Genomic DNA, 17,159 nt, shown 5'->3' with positions numbered 1-17,159 from the left:
TTGGATTAGGTTACTCACTCTTGCACAAATACATAGGTATAGTAATTTATTTGAAGTCCTAAAATACAAATTAAGCTTCTGTGAACTGCACTGCAAGGATCTCCTTTGTGGCATTATACAAGACAAGAAGACATTGAAAACTCTTCACAGCAAGAACAGCGTGCAAAATGAGAACGGGAAAATATTACTCAATTAGCAGTTTCACGTTGCAATCCGCTGAATCAAATGCATTCGTGTGGAATCTTTTCAGGGATGCTGGTTAGCGCTGTGTTTTTTGTGCGTCAAATGACAATGTTTTTATTCTCGCCTTTACTGCCATGATAGCCTCCTGTATAACATTGAATAACGATTATAAGACTACCCCCAACTCTGAGTGTTGGTTTAGTTATAACGTCTACGTTTACCTACCACTTACCGCTTACACGCTCGTCACTTACATATTGGTTCACTGTACATGTGCAGCCTGCGTTGGAAATAAATAAGTGTACTCTCTATTCGGAAATAGCCATAATTATAATTATCTCGAGTAAAACGTATTCCGAAATAACTTTCACTTAAATACAATTGTATGCTGCAGTGGGTACATGCTGCTTAATTTAAACCCATCCATAGCTCCGAATGGTTGATATTTTTGACCTTGGCGCTCTCTAGCCACATCTTGCTCGTGCGCCAGTAAACTCCAACAATCAATCAGTCAATAAATGGTTCGTATATTATGCACTAAAAGTAGTAAACAAATACGCTGCCTAAAAATCATGTTCAATTTCTTCCCGCACTCTTTGTCGTGCAAGTGTTTGGCGCAGCATAGCCTTAGCCGCTTTTGCGCCATTAAACCCCATTTAATTAAATTCTTTGTCGTGCTAGTTTTAGGCAACTCGTTTCGCCTCAGTACGAGCAGGAGATGCAGAGAGAGAGAAAAATTAATAATAGAAAAGGTCGAGAGATGGAGAAGCAGCAGCGCTTTCAACTTGGGGCAACCCCAACAGTATTTAAACTGAGAACGGAATTTCGTTTCATGCTAACGTAAGTAACTGGTGCATGGCTAAAAAAAAAGAAATATGTAAGCAAAAAATATATATAAAATCTGAATGCGGAGTGCCAGATGCCGCACGCAGGATTGAATGAATCGCCTTCTCTGCAAAGCAAAGGACGCAACATGTCACGCTGCTTAATTCTGCGCATCGCGATTTCCCTAGTTCCTGCGCATTAAAGCCACAGCTGCGCTCGCAAAACTGACAACCATCCGCTTGTTAAGTCGGGCATATATAGACGATGGAAATCCTTTATTTCCAGGTACTAACTTGAAACCACGACGTCGGATATCTTTTCGCACTTGCTCGCTTTTATGGCAGAAAAAGAAATGCCCAGAAAATTAAAAAAAGAACACTTCCGCGTAGGCAGCTGCCGCTTCTTTTCCTCAAGCCAGACGCGAATTTTTTTTTCTTCTCTAAGAATGCGGGAAACCACGCCGTACACGTTTTGCTTTATGCGTGTAGCGTTTGCTTACTTTACAAGCGACAGTAAATCTCTCCCGTCAACTCAGGTGTTACCTGAGACGTGTTAAATATTTGTTCATTTTTTTGTGTTTTTTTTTCTTGTTTTTAGTACAAGTCTACGTTGCTTCACGAAGAACTCTCAATATACGTTTATATTACCAGCGTTCAATTACTTAACATGCGTCATCATGCAGTCAAAGCACTGTCTACTTACAGTACAAGACAAAGTAACGCACGCGTTAAATTTGTTCTATCGACGAGCACGCCCTCTTTCGGTGTTTTATAAATCACCTTCACACAACGCCCTATGGTCGAGTATGTCACCGCGCCCACAAAGTGCTCCTTTTCCCATTCAGGAAGTCTAGAGTGGTTATCACAGCGTTTTTAAATATGACCTGAATCCAGTGCCAGATATCACGTAACGGCACACGTGAAACAAATAGAACGTTAATGTTTGCTATAGCAGAGAGATTATTGCTAAACAATCAATCGCTGAGCAGATTGGAGCTGGCTGAGAGCCCTTATGGCCATCTTTAACAGACTAACAGCAAAACAATGTATAATCCCAAAGAAAGCTCTCTGTGTAATTATCCATCGCATACTTTACTACTGCCGAGGCCTCCTAGGTGCCCGTAACCACCTTCGTGGCACTGCAAGCACCTGAAAACATCGCACTTTTCAACCCAAGGTCGTGGATGGGCTCGCCCTGCAAAACCCGTGACACACTGCTCGGAAGTCTTGCATGGCCAACCATATCAAATCCTTCCGGGGCTGTGTGGGTCCTGTCTACACCGTCGGACAGGTTGAAGTGATTCGGAGCGTCTTACTACCTTCGAACGCAGCTGTAGAATTCAACCCTCCCTTCTCTTTAAGCTGTCACCCATCTTCCTGCACCGCAGCAAAGGCAACAGATCCACCCCTTGATAAACAAATCTTGTTACTTCTTTCAGCATCATTAAATGATTCATGGTTCGGACGTACGCCCAACTATATCTATAACGTGCTCAAAAAAAAATCTATGTGAGCAAATGTATTCACATATAGGCTTCAAAAATCGCAACTAATAAAACTTCTAAAAGCACTCCTTGGTGCATGTTTCATGAAACCTATTCTACCTGGCCCTAAAGATTGTTACCTTCTTCGAGAAAATGAAGAGGAATAAAACCAAGGGCATTTTAATAGCGGGAAGAGAATTTCATTGACTATGCACTCATCGCAATGTTCCAGCGTGAACGGGTAACCCTTGTCAGGCTAAGTTTCTCGATTAACATTGTTTGAATCCGATCGTAGCGTGCATTTAGATAGGCTTTCGATAGAGCGAGTGCTATATTTTATTAAAAGAAAACAGATTCTGAAAAACCATAAAGGCAAAAAGACTTACGATGGATGTATTATTAGATTTTTTGCAAGGACTGATCAAAAACTTAATCATTACGCGTTACCATAGAACAGCTTCAATATTGCGGAATTCGTTGTATATCTACATTTAGTTAGAAACTAATTCACAATTCGACACCATATGTGTACACACTTAGACGTGGAGTGTAGCTTTGAGGTGGTTAGGTCTTCCGGGGCGATCATCATTATCGTCCGCCGCAGCAGCAGCATATTTTCATATCCAATGCCCAGGACGAGGGTTCTCCCACCAACGTCCAATTACCGCGGTCTTGCTAAGCTGATTTCAACTTGTGTCGGCATGTTTTCCGAGCTTCTTTCCTGATCCCTTGCTTCATAAGTAATTTTATACTTGCGAAAAAAAAATGTAGCTGTGCAATCTTGGCAGATATTTACAAGATATTCACGCATGCCTTCAGTAATCCCTAATTACGCAATGCCTCTGTCACTGCTGGTACCTCTATTAAATCAAATGCAATTTCCTCTTCCATGAAAGACAAGTTGTACGACGTGTATTTTGCAGTTACCTGCTTCATGACAGGGACGCGATTCATTGTGTAATATCCCTTTCGGAAGCAAGCCTGTTCTCTTCGTTGATTGAAGCTAATTATTACCATGGTTATATTGGAAATTATCCTTGGCAAGCATCTTAAACAGCACTGAAAGCAAGTAAATTTGTGTAATTGTTTAACGTCTCCCTTCTTGTATATTAATATTATGTTGCCATTCTTACTCCTCTTTGGTACACTTCGAGTCGACAGGCATCGCGTATAAAATGTTGCTTTTCAGATTGATATATCCTCCATATTTGATTAAATCGACTGCTATTCCATCTTCTCCTACCGCTTCTGCCAGAAACATGTCTTGCAAGGCCCTTCTAACTTCATCATTGGTTATAAAAGGAACCTTGATCTGTATCCCGCTCATTACTGCTTCCAATAAATTTTGCGTGGCTACTCTCGGTACTGTACAGATTCGTGTACAATTGTCCTGCTGATTTCAATATATGATGGAAATTACTGATGACATTAGCCTCCTTATTGTTTTCTGCATGCATCTTGCCCTGTGCTGTGTCAAGTTTTCTTCTCACTAATTTCATGCTGCGGCCATATTTTACTGCTTCCTCAAACCTTCCAACATGTTAATTTTGAATATTGCTTACGTTTCACTTTTTCATCACCTTTGACAGCTCAGCGAATTCTATGTGATGAGCGCAGCCGCGCTGTTTTATTTCATACTTCGCTGGATTTCTTTAAACGCCGGAAAAATTCGCCACGCAGCATGGAGGTTGCCAAAAAAATTGGATCGGTCGTTTTCGAGTGGGCTCACAACGTAAATAAACGCACTTGGCCCTAAAGTGAATATTAAAAAATTTCACAATTGAGCTCAGTTAATGAACTAAATTAATTAAATGCAATATAAACATATCCTAAAGGGTTTCATATGATGGCAAACCATATGTCGTTGGTTGCATTCAGTTGCGGTAACCACTTTTTTTAAATGCTTGGTTCAAGGTACGTGAAATACCCTATGGATGCTTGAAGGCAGAAGTCACTCCCTTAACTACAATAATCCCGAATAGACATCATGCCGAACAATTATCAGTTTCACTGTAACGCCGGAAAATTTACAAGATCGTTTCGGCCTTTGTATGTTATTCATTGGTGGCGGCTTCGAAAAACATTTTGCTGGTTCCGGCCAATAATCTGAACAGTAGGAGAGCTCTCATCGAATAAACGTTGCTGTAGTCAAGCACGCGAAAATACACGTTTTGCCGCTGTGAATTCATGAATTTATTAATTGTTCTGCAATTTCTGTGAGCCACTCTTATACAGGTATTCACAACGAACGCTGTTCCTATAGCGCCACCATTTGCAAGTATTATCAGACGACAAAGTACGACACCCATTTTTACCGGCAACCGCGTCGCTCACCAAAATCTTGCGGCGCTCGAACGTGCAGCCACAACGCATGATCACAAAGGAATGACGATTACAGTTGGACTGAATGACGACTATGGAACCACCATAACGGCATGAGGATGACTGTACGAGGGCAACGTGATGACTGGGGTGAAATGGTGGCAATGACATGGCGATGATTATAGGCCGCAATAGCGAGATAACCATGGAATTACGACGCTGAATTGACCACACTATGACTACGTCGGCGCGACGTCAACCACATAACCACGATGCTATGACGAGCCATTTGATGGCAGCACGACTGTGACAGAATTATCATGATGGCATGACGACAATGGAATGACGAAGCTGGAAGGACGACGAAGAAATGACACGACATGACAGTGGTATGACCACTAATTCAAGGGGCCGACTGTATGACAAGAATACAATGACGATGGCATTTTTATGATGGCGTTACGCCTACATTGCCATGAGGAAGCTGAAAGGACGACGATGTAATGACACCACGCTGGCATTCCAACGACGAAATGACCAGGAATTTAAAGCTCCACCTATTATGACAAGTTTGCAATGACGATAGTATTCTTACTACTGCGTGAGGACGATGGTACGACGACTGCAGAACAATGACGATTGCATCACGACGATGAAATAACGAAGACGGAATAATGAAGGAAAAATAACGACGGAGTGACGACAACGGGATGACGATGGTGGCATGACGGCGGCATGATGACATTGAAATGACAACGCAGTGGCGACGAGTGAGCGAGAACGGTGGAAAGATGAGAATCATACCACATTGAATGAATTATCACAATGTAATGACGGAGACGGAATGATGCCAACGACGTGTTCGCGCTGGGGCCCACGTCCACGCTTGCGGGCATCACCTGCACCTCCGAGCTACATCGGTACGCACATTATCCAGTACTAGTTTCCACTACGTTTGCTGCAGTACAATCATGCACGACAGCAGCAAGCAGACAGCCGGCAGCAGCCAGTGCCTCCCTCCCCCCTGAAATAAAGGGGGGGGGGGAGCAGGCAAACAAAGCTTCGCTCTATTAATAAAAGACAAATTCTTCGCCGACAGTTATTCCGAAACTGAGAAGTCCTTCTTAACTCTTGCATACCCCCACTACTACCTTAACGAATTATACGGCGTCTTAGTGATGATAGTGACTCGAAGGCAGCTCTCCAGTCTCTGATGTCCCCTTTCACTCACGGGCCAAATGTGCAACTAGCCGCAGATATCCGACTACTCCACCATCACGTAATCAAGAAGGGCCACAGCATCAGCTACCAGTGGATACCGGGCCACTGAGGAATTTCGGGAAATCACCGTGCGGATGGCGCCACCCGATCGGCCCACGATGGTGCCCATGTTATACCAATACCACTGTCACGAACAGATGCAGCCACAAGTCTTCGCTCCCTCGCCCTCGAGCTTACGCAGAATCTGTGGAAGACCAGTGAATTCACGAACGCACGTCTCCACAGATTGGATCCACGTCTGCAACTCCGTCTACCGCCGGGGTTACCACGAGCGGAAGCAACACTTCCGTGTCGCCTGTGGCTCGGCGTGGCATTCACGAACTCCTATTCATTCCACATTAGAATGGCCGACAGCCCTACTTGTGACAGCTGCCGCTGCAAGGAGACGATTGAGCACTTTCTTTGTTACTGTCACCGTTACAAAGTGCCAAGAAAAGTGCTCGTGACTGCGCTCGAAAAACTGGACAACCGCCCCTTTACAGAGGGAAAAGCTCTGGTACACTGGTCCAGACGGGCTTCGGCACTCAAGGCCTTAAGGGCCTTGCTGAAGTTTTTAAGGACATGCCAATTGTGCGACGGTATTTGAGTGTTGTAGCGCGTAGTATCGCGTTACTGTGTGAATTTTCCGGTTTCCTTTTTCCCCTCTTCTTCTTCTTTATCCTTTTGTTCTCTTTACCCCTTTCCCAAGCGCCGGGTAGCCAGGCGGTACTTACACTGGCTAACCTCCCTGTCTTAAATTTTCTCCCATTTGTCTCCCCATTAGTGATGATAGTACCTTTCCCACTTACCTGTGACGAGTACAATGAGCAACGAAATTCCCCCACCTCGATAACAGTAATAGGCGGGCCCGGCACGGCGCAGCTGCAAGCCTTCTTATTCTTTCGCTTCGTCCTTCCGAATAGTCCTCAGCCTTTTCTTTCCTGCGCTGCAAGCATGATGGCGCCGCTGGTAAGTTTTTGTTTACGGTGAATAACGAGTTATAATTTATATCCACCTAAATGACGACAAACAGCTGCTTCTAAGCAGTATTGTTTAAAGGTTCGGATGACCAGCTGAGTCACACGCCACAATGTTCTACCACAGAATATTGCGAGCGCAGCATTTTCGTTTCTTTCACGAAGCATATGCTTAGCTAAGCAATAGGGCTAAAACGGAAAGGGTTTGCTTATTTTAGAGTTCAATTAGAATAGCTTGTGTGCCTTATGCAAAGTACAGTTACTTTTACGCCTATCTTATATGAAAGTGTACCTTTATAGATTTCTTCTACGTGTTTTGTGATATTTTTATTTTATTTTGCTCTAGGAATGCTCGAGACCGCCCGCGTAAGTAGACATTTGTTGCATATGTGTGCATAAGTTCTTGACCAGCTAAGTTTGGCGCCTCCACTAAATAATTTGGATCAAACATCATTTCACGACTGAATATGCATGCACCACTAGTCACCGTGCCACTTATCACGTGCATTCTGCAGCAATGCGTTAAATAATGCCATTGTGCTGAATAAATGCTACATTGAATTTTGATATCGAATACGAAAACTGTGTGTTTTCACAAAGCGAGGTCATAAATCCTCCGTGCGTAAAGTGATCTTTACATCACGTAAGCCCTTCTTCTGATTCTGTGTCACGGCTCACGTCTCGAATGGGTTGTTGTTTTTTTTCGCCGAACAGCCAACCGAATGTCGAAGACAGCAGTGGGCAAATGCTGACGGTCCAACATGCACATAAAAGTTTTATTGCCTTGCATATTAGGTGAGCCCAAAACTTTACACTTACGTGGGACGCACGTGCGGGCACGTCAAAATTGTTTGCTTCACAGTCTTTGTTTTTCTCTAAAGAGCTACTTATCTTCTCTAGGATCCCTTTGACACGTTATACCAGTTTCAAGGCGATAAGTTTGAGCAAATGCAAAGGTAGTAAAAATAATCCACGCAATGTAGATCATCTATACGAACAATGCATTTTCATAATTTATCAACTAAAGGAATTTTGTTTAAGAGATCTACAGGAATATTTAGCGGTGCATATCGGGGGATGCATTACAAGCATGAAGCAAGCGCCTGAATGCTCGCAAAGATTCCCAAAAGCAGTGCTAGCCCGAAGTTTTCTCAGGGACTACATTGGTGAGCACAAGCTCTCACGAACTACGTTACAAACACTCTGAAGGTTCTACGCGCTCTGAAGGAACGCATATTGGCACGCTCTATATTGTGTCGAAGGTGGGGCCAAATTATCAAACCATTTATTGTGACAGCAGCAATATGAACACTCCAAACGCATTTCTACCATCGCTGTGAGTTTCCGCATAATGTCCAACGGCGATAAAATCGTCGCCATGTGCCGTATGCTGTATGTGCCAGTGAAAGCATGTGAGGGTGATGTGGAGGTCGCGGCTCAATCTCGCGCACGCAAGGGAGGAGGAAGCGCACTGCCTTCTTTCGCGCGCAAGGGTCCGGAGGTAGGGTAGGGAGTGGGGAGGGGAGCGTTCTACTCCGGGTGGCCCGGGCAGGGGCGCGCGACTGCCTGGGCCGCGGCATCTCGAAAGCCATCTGCGACGGGGCCAGAGTCTGCCGTGCTATGTAATTCCACGGCCCACTTCGCGTTGATGCGAGAGGCCGTACAAAGGTCAATCCGCTGATTTCTGCTTCCGTGCTTCCTCGCTCCAATGTTTTAACCGCGAATTTCCGCGGTCATAAAGTGAGATGTGTTCATGCTTGCTTGTGCGCGAGTAACAGCATGCTTGTTAATTTAGTAAGTATGTATATGTTGACAAGTTTATACGGCCGATAAAGCTTCTATCTTTCCTTCGTATAGCGGTCCACTGATTTACTATCGCAATAGGTACTCCGCCTTTCGGGCGAAACTGGAATTTTCTTGTTCACAAGTGTTCTTTGCTATTTGATTGCCGTCCTTGTGACTGATACATCCAGCTTTCAAAGTTGCTGGAATTTTCTTGAAAGTAACAATTCTAGCATAAGGACGTTTATTGTGATGCCCGGAGAAATAAATACAAGCTTCAATATTTCATGGTCAATAACGCGTCTCTATCTGGACAACGTTCACCTGATTGCTGTTAAATTTCACCTCAATAAGTCTTCTGGTCTGCTTGTGGCGAACGTTGTCTACTCCACTTGACCAAAAGAAGCTGCAGCGGAGAATCTACGGCTCTGTCTTGGCTCGGTACCACCGTCTGTCGGGCGCCGTTTTACTCGCCGACGGCAGCAAAGCAAAGCATGGTGGTGGTCTATGCAACGTCATCACTTAGCCCGTTTGGGTGGCGGGAGATATGAATTGCGGTAAAGGTACTCGAATCCTCGAGATGCAATTTTCTCCTAAAATAAGTCTTTTCTTGGCACGAAAAAAGAGTTGCGAGGTTTTTGTAATGGTATTTAAACAGACCACGTAGACATCGTATTTGCTTTTAGTGTCCGCTTTTAGTGTCCTTTTAATGTGAAACGTCTGGAATAATTTTCGGGCTTTCTTCAATTTCTTGGACCTGCAAGCCATGGTGGGCATGAGCATTCGCTAGAGTGAATTAACAAATGTGGTGGGGACTCATTCTTTAATGAAACTCTGCATTCCCTCAATGGTTCCTCATTAGATGGGAAATTTGGTCAATGTAGTCTCTACACCTACTGACGGAGCAATTGGGGATTATTTCAGAAAGAGCACCAACACTGCAGTGGAGATTAGAGAACGGCCTGGGGATTTTTTTTTTTTCGCGCGGCCATGCTTAACATTCTTAGTGCAGCATCGGGTGCACATCCCCGACAGCTTAATAGGAGCAGAGAGCACTGCGGATACATCGTGTTCCCTTGCCACTTCCTTCATATTCTGGGCAACTCTGTGCACGTACTACACTACCTCTGGCCTTTCATACGACGTCTCCACTCGGCCGTTCTAAGTGATTCCTTCACTTGCTGCGGCAAGGTCTCAGACACAGTAGTCACATCCAAACAATAAAACCCAAGCCAATTCCAGCCGCGAAATCTGCGACTTGAAAGTCTGTCCTACTGTGTGCTCACACGACTTGCGCATGTCGGATGGGAGACAGTGTTGTTATAATCCATATAATCGGTTTTGAATAGGCCGTACTAACTAGCGCAGCTGCACAGAATATTTGCTCAAGGAGTATTGACAGAAAGTCATATTCGCTTCTTTGGCCATAGTCGACACACCCGTAATTGGGTACGAGTTAGGGATGTTCGATATAATGATCGACTTATCACCATTCAATATTTTTTGAATAGTTGAGGGGTCAAATATACAGAGTTTCCCAGTTAAGTTCCTGGCTGGTGCTAATCATTTGGTAATAATACTATCCCAAACATCACGATAGGTAAGCGTCTTCTTTGAAAATTTGTAGCGTAATAACCTTTTGCGGATTAGGGCCCAAAACACAAAGCGAGTGAGTAATATTATCGCCACCAAGACCCTGCGGTTCACTCTGATTTAGGTTGTTTTGCAGTGGTCAGCAGGGAAAATTGTCCGTACCCACACAAAAGAAGGCTTCTTACATTAGCACTTTTCGTAGGAGAAAATGTCAGCTAATCCCGATGCTCAACATAAATTAGCAAAGCTGGCCGGCCAATGATAAAAAGCGATTATGAATGAAACCTTTGAATATTCGGTCTTGGGGCCCAAATTCACAAGAAGATCAAACAAGTTCAGGCAATACGGATGATGAACCTATCATTAGCGACGACGGCTCAAGTCAGCGAAACACTCTGTGAATTCGATCCCCGAGTACCAGCGTTCACGAACAAAGCATTACAAGCTGTCAATTGCGATTAACGGCCAGTAGACTAATGGAAATAGAGGCGGCCAGAATTATATTATTAGTATTGTGCGATAACTGTTGGAGCCTCACGTCCCAAGCGTACACCTGGGTTATGAGAAACGTTGTACTCAAAGATTGTTCTTTATTGTTGTTTAACTCAAGGTGTACAGCTTGACACCAAGGCTAAGTATGCGGGCATTTATCGATCCCGCGTATTACGGCTGCAACGGACTGATATCGAAATTAAGACCTTCTACGCAGTACATATGTAGGTGTGCTTGACGTTCTTACTGAATTATATGCATAATTACGACTATCTACGTGGCCTCTCATTGCTTCGGCTGTCTTGCTGCGGCTTCATTCTGGAGTGCAATATATTGCATGAAACGTGGGGCACGTTCCTTGTTTTTACTTTGTTTCTCAAAACAACCAATAACCCCAAGCGTACCTGCAGGTGTCTCCGTCCTGAACGCTGCAGGATTCACTGTGAGTGCCTACTGACTTCACCTTCACCGTTTTTCTTTTCATCCTAAATTCTGTGTACTGCTGTAGTTTATAAGTCCGGCTTATCGCTTTTTATTAAGCTGCGTATGAAGATATAATTTATCTTGAAGATACAGTTTTTTGTTTGAAAACATTGCTCACCCTTCGAAGTTCGGGATTCTGTTTAAAAAAACGGCTTCTGCGCATTCCAAATTTCGCAGTGAACTGCTTGTTCGTTATTGAGAGAATGACATACAAAAATGCTATTACACCCACCCGATCTTAGCCAGTCAAGTCACCAGGACAGCAAAAGCAATCAAAAATGTTGGCAGTTGTTTCCCTCTCACCAAAGCATGTAAACATTGCAGGAGTAAAATTGTAGCTTCCAAATGTAACTTCGATTTATGGACTTTACGCTCTTCAAAAACAGAGACCTAGGCATCGGTAGTGAACATTCTCCACGAGCTCGACATCGCAAGATATGTTTTTATTTTGCCCCAGATTGCAACCTATGTTTTGTTTCGCATCAATTTAAAGTGTAATGAAATATATTTAATTGCAACGTTACATCTGACTTCTTCAAATAGTAAAGCATATCCGTGCTTTATTAGAAGCATGCCTATTTGTTTGTGAACACAGCATGAAAATAACCTTTGCTTACAGATTAAGAGGTGCGGCCGTGACCTGAAAACTGGTGACTTTTGTATGGTAAGAAACATCTAAACCGAATAGTGCTCTTTTTATCGAGTGTAACTTGCTGCACAATCTCGTACGGCTCTATGCTAATGTCATCGGCACAACATAAAAGCCGAAGAAACGATACAGAGTTCTGTAAGTAAGGCATGATGTTCAAACAAAAATCAGAATATTTCTAAAACCACCGCGTTAATTATGCAGAAATAAATATCGACTCTAAGACGTCTGTGGAGTCTAACATAACCAACGTCAAAGAGTTTTACTCGTCATGCTGATAGCAAGGAAGTTTCAACAACTTAAATACGAAACTACGCTCGTATTTCGTTTTCGTTTTTATTTTGTTTATTTATGCGCACACACAACTCTTATAGTATGTCAGAATGGTGTTTGCCTGAGCTCGTTGGTTGCACATACGGTTGCTATGTGGTTGCACGTTTGTTGCTATGTGCAACCAACGAGATCAGGCAAACGCTATACCAGATTATGTCGTCGTCTCTTCCTGTCTGTATCAGAACGTTCTGCTGGAAACCAATTGTACTCTTACAGGATCGTATTTAGATACCTTTGGGGTGGCATAGAGGTCCGCAACATCCTCTTGCTATTATTGTTGTATAAAGGCTATAAACAGGGATAAACTGCATCAGAAAGGCTAGCCAACGTTTCGATAGGAGGACCTATCTTCGTCAATGTTTTACACTAAATTTCCACTTTCGTGCATAGCCACGTCGGTGCACTCCATATTTAGCATGCCAGCCATATATGGCCAGTCTTCAATTCTCGTGCTCGAGCAACAAACGGAAGAAGCACAAAAGGAGCGACAAGATGTAATAAAGGAGGCGCATGCGCAACCGCTCCGCTAATACTACTACAAAATGCGATTTTTTAGTAAACATTGCTGCTTTTTATTTCGTTCTGGAACTCAAATCACAAGAATTTGCCAAGCAGACGAAATCCCACATAGCATTGTGTCAAAGATTGGTGGTTAAGTATTCGCGCTCTCCGAACCGGAGGAGATGGGGCGACAACAAACCCACCCCGCGTACACTTATGGATCGTTCGACTGCTGACCGACGATAAAGTCCACGCCTGATGAGAGAGAGAGAGAAAATGATAAATGAAAGGTAGGGAGGTTAACCAGGACTGAGCCCGGTTGGCTACCCTACACTGGGGAAAGGGAAAGGGGGACGGAAAGATAAAAAAAAAGAGAGAGAAAGTCCACTGGAGATATCAGTCGGTCACTCAGTCCGGATCACAGACGCTGACTCAATCCGGTCGCTTTCAGATATCGCAGCAGCGCTTTTGTGGCCTTTTGTAGTTGTGATATGCGAGGCCATGATCCCAAGATCCCATGATCCCAAGATGAAGCGTAGACCAGAGTTATGAGGTAAGAGGCGACATAAAAAGAAACACATGGTTTAATAAAATAAGGTCATGTCGAAGACGTGATGAAAAAGAATAAGCAAATTACACGCAATGGGGTAGAAAGCTTCGCTGAAGGCCTGTGGGTATATTATTGTGTATTATTATTCTTCTATATTATATCGTCTATGTTGTTCTCCTTCTGTATATTATTGTTTTTATAATCTGTAATCTATAAGGAACAAATCAATTTCCATTTTAAACAGAAAACAGTACAAACTCTCACGCGACTCGCAACACAGAGCCCACCAAAGTGGGAATTAACAACACTCGCGAATTAACAAGCAATTACACGGCGCAAATGAAAAAGACACGCGTCAATAAACGCGGCAAATACTACCCTAACAGAACATAGAGAAAGGGACACGGGATGAATATTTTATTGAACGAATAAACGCGATTAAAAAAAAAGCGTCCGGTGGAAAGTTCTGAGAGCAGCTTGGAACACGAGGCTTATCTGTGGCGTGCTCGCTCAGATCCCTATCTGAAGAAGCGTCGGGCTGCTGGTTCCTCGCTGCCAAAGATCTTGACAGACTTGCACCGTCTGTCGATCTACTGGCGAAGACTTCGGCCGCAGCGTTTCAGCCTGCCGACCACATCTTCAGCTGTCTCTCGGTGTACGGCCATCTTCCAAACCACTCAGCCCGCTCGCCGTGGCTACCTCGTCCCCCGTCACGCTCTCGCCACCCATGTGACCAACCGGTCCGGCGAGTACACGAATGATGGGGAGGAACGATGGGGAGCTTTCGTGCCAACCGCCATGTAAGCGGCGCTGCGGCTGTGGCGGTGATGGCGGCCATGTCGAGATGAACGCGGGCACGCACATTGTGTCACATTGGCTGATACTTTCTTCCGGCATGCGTTCACTCATTGTTCAAATATATCTTAGTGGCCGCCATCATTCACTTCATTCTCAACACAGTGGCTCACGTTACTGGGATGAACTCCTGCAGATGCAAGTGTGCCGGTTGCGGAGACATTAATACCTTGGGGTTTCATAACTGTACGTCAGCAGCACGCCGCTACAAGCGCTGTTTTACTCCTTGCCTAATCGACAAAAAAATGTGCTCACCTTATAATCTGACCGTTAAACTTCGTAAAGCTGAAGCAAGCCCCCCCCGAAAAATGTGGACGCCTCAATCTTCCGCATGCGAGAGCGGAGATAACTCTAAGTTTTACAGCTGCAGCAATTGAACGTTAAAGGGTTCATGCTAGTTCAAGTAGTCAGATCCGCAATATTGCAATAGTATGAAAATTTATTGAAAAAATGTTGAATTTGAGCATATTGTTGTGGTGGAATAGTATAATCCATTCATTGGATGTTGAAGTCTCATACCTATGAAGTGGGGGACCACAAATACACCAAGGCATAGTGGAATGACATAATGTACACCGATACGATACTGAATATGTGACACCTTTTACGCGGTGCTCGCGTTGCCGTCCTTATTTACCATGCCTGCGTGAACTTCGCCGGTGAATGAAATTATTTTCTTTTGTTTGTTTCTCTCGTGACAGGTTCCTTACTGCAACGGTACATGCTACGATGACGTGTGCCTCTGCCCTTGGGAAAAAAAGCCATTTTCACTTCCCGCGGCGGTGGTAAATGTGTCCACGCTTAAGAAAGCGCCGTCAGAAAGTTTGACAGTAACCCCGCCATTGACACCTCAGCGTCCGTCCAGCCCGCCTGCAGAGACACTGCCAATCCAATCACCGCAGCCTCTAACACTTGTCACTACGACACAGCCGTTCGACACTGATGCAAGTAGGCTGCCTGAAAGTACGACTGTAGAATCTACCACCCAAAGGATGACTACCAAAAGTACGACTTTAGAATCTATCACCCAAAGGATGACTACCAAACTTCGAAGGAAGAAAAAGCCTCACCACTGCAAGTGTCATGGGTAGATGATTACGCAGAAAGAACCATCATTTCTCCGTAATAATCCATTAGAATGATATGGCAGTAAAATTTATCGCACAATGCAATTGACCAGGGAAGATGTTGCGTCCTAGTTACACAGTTTTTAGTGCCCTCTAAAAACGTTTGTAGCCTGAAAACGTCCTTGTGTTTTACGGGCCAAAATCACAACAGAATTACGAGGCACACCGTAGTAAGGGACCTCAGTAACAGTACCGCGCCCTCAGACTTAGAAGCGCAACGCCAACGTCACTAGGAGACCACGACGATTAGTTTGCATCCTTTGGGGCGTTTCTTGTCCCCCCACAATAATCAGCATCTCTCCTGCCGGCATTGCCTTCTTTTAAAACAGCGCTTGCTACTTTCCTTTCAAGAATATGCTATGTCACGCAGATAACGCACACGCTCATCGTGACCTGTAAATACGGTGGCGCGCAGCATTAAACAAAGACACGCAAGATGGACGACGATTATTGTTTGCGGACAAGAAAGCCCCGAAGAGTGCAAATCTTTCTTTGAGTGTGGTCGCCCTGATCAGGCCACTGCTCAGGCACCGTAGTTTTGGGTAAACAGGGCGAGTTCGAATGTGTTAATGCCCGCGATCGTCTCACCTTCTTCCGTGTACAGTTGCTGCGCTGACCGGTCATGAAGTATATTGCGTTGTTGACGGGTTAACAAGTTGTTGCATTAAACACTTGAAAGATTATTTAGTAAACGCAAGAAGATGACTAATGCAGAGAAACCCTTGCATTAAACCTGATAGCACACCATTATACAATAAACATTGGCCTTCTGTTAGTCCTACTTGGTGTGCTTTTTTCTAGAAGTGCTATTATTCCGCTTCATGCATATGCTCAGGATGCAACAAGCGTCATGGGAATACTAATGCGGTGAAGTTGACCACATGGAAGTATCAGTGGTGTGCCCTCTCTTTCAGTAGGGTTTGTTGGGTGGCGGGATGGCAAAAGTAAGCAATAAAATGGATTGATTTTTCCAATAATTGAGGTTGTGCTCCTTATCCGATTGATAAATATTCACGCTCAGTCTGAGACGCAAGACTGTTGTGAACGAGTTAACTCGAAAATACAGCGTTTTTATATCATCGTTCGAAGGTTGCTTCAAGATCACTGCTCCTAAGGTTTTGTTTCTGTGACCTAGCAGCATTCTTGGTCACCTCAAAAAGCCATCAGTGATCTGTTATACAGAGAAAAACTACTCTTTCTTCGTGGCGAACATAACATCCCCATGAACTTAATTTTCGTTGAATATTTCGAAAGTCAGCGGACGCTGACCCCGTCCAATACTGCAGCTTTCAGTTCAATAGTCTTACAAGCGATCCTAGTTAAGGCGTTCTTAGATATCTCAGATATATGCAGTGGTAGGGAAACTGCATCTATCTATTAGCAAAAAAAAAAGTAAGGAAGCCGCATGATTATGTAACACTTATGTTTGAGCGTTAATTGTGGTCGGAGATAGATGTTTTCGCTATCAGTCTAGAACTCATCGAGTCGCTTGGCGGTCGAAAGGTATGACGACGGCATGAAGAAAAGGGCATAACGACAACAGTATGACGAAGCAAAAATGGCTACCATCAAACGGCCATGACGCCATCACGACGACGGCAACAGTTTGGTGAGCGCGACAGGATAAAACTACTGCGATACTCCGCCCAAATAAAATGGCTTCGCCACCCATGGATGAATGAATAGGTGCTACAAGCGTCCCCCCTGAAACAAGGTGATCGGTTGCGCCACGAAGCTTTCTTTC

General features: G+C 44.2%; 1 long non-coding RNA gene across 1 annotated transcript; it reads left to right on the top strand.

Moving 5' to 3' along the window:
* The first annotated feature begins 7,156 nt into the window (after positions 1 to 7,156).
* On the top strand, positions 7,157 to 16,392 carry LOC126534762 (uncharacterized). Its single transcript, XR_011895736.1, has 5 exons — positions 7,157 to 7,416; positions 7,765 to 7,845; positions 11,328 to 11,359; positions 12,020 to 12,064; positions 14,990 to 16,392. It is a non-coding gene; the product is annotated as an uncharacterized lncRNA (long non-coding RNA).
* The last annotated feature ends 767 nt before the right edge of the window (positions 16,393 to 17,159 follow it).

This window comes from Dermacentor andersoni, chromosome 7 (assembly GCF_023375885.2).
Source record: "Dermacentor andersoni chromosome 7, qqDerAnde1_hic_scaffold, whole genome shotgun sequence".
NCBI lineage: Eukaryota > Metazoa > Arthropoda > Arachnida > Ixodida > Ixodidae > Dermacentor > Dermacentor andersoni.
This window is presented reverse-complemented; position numbering and strand designations above follow the sequence as displayed.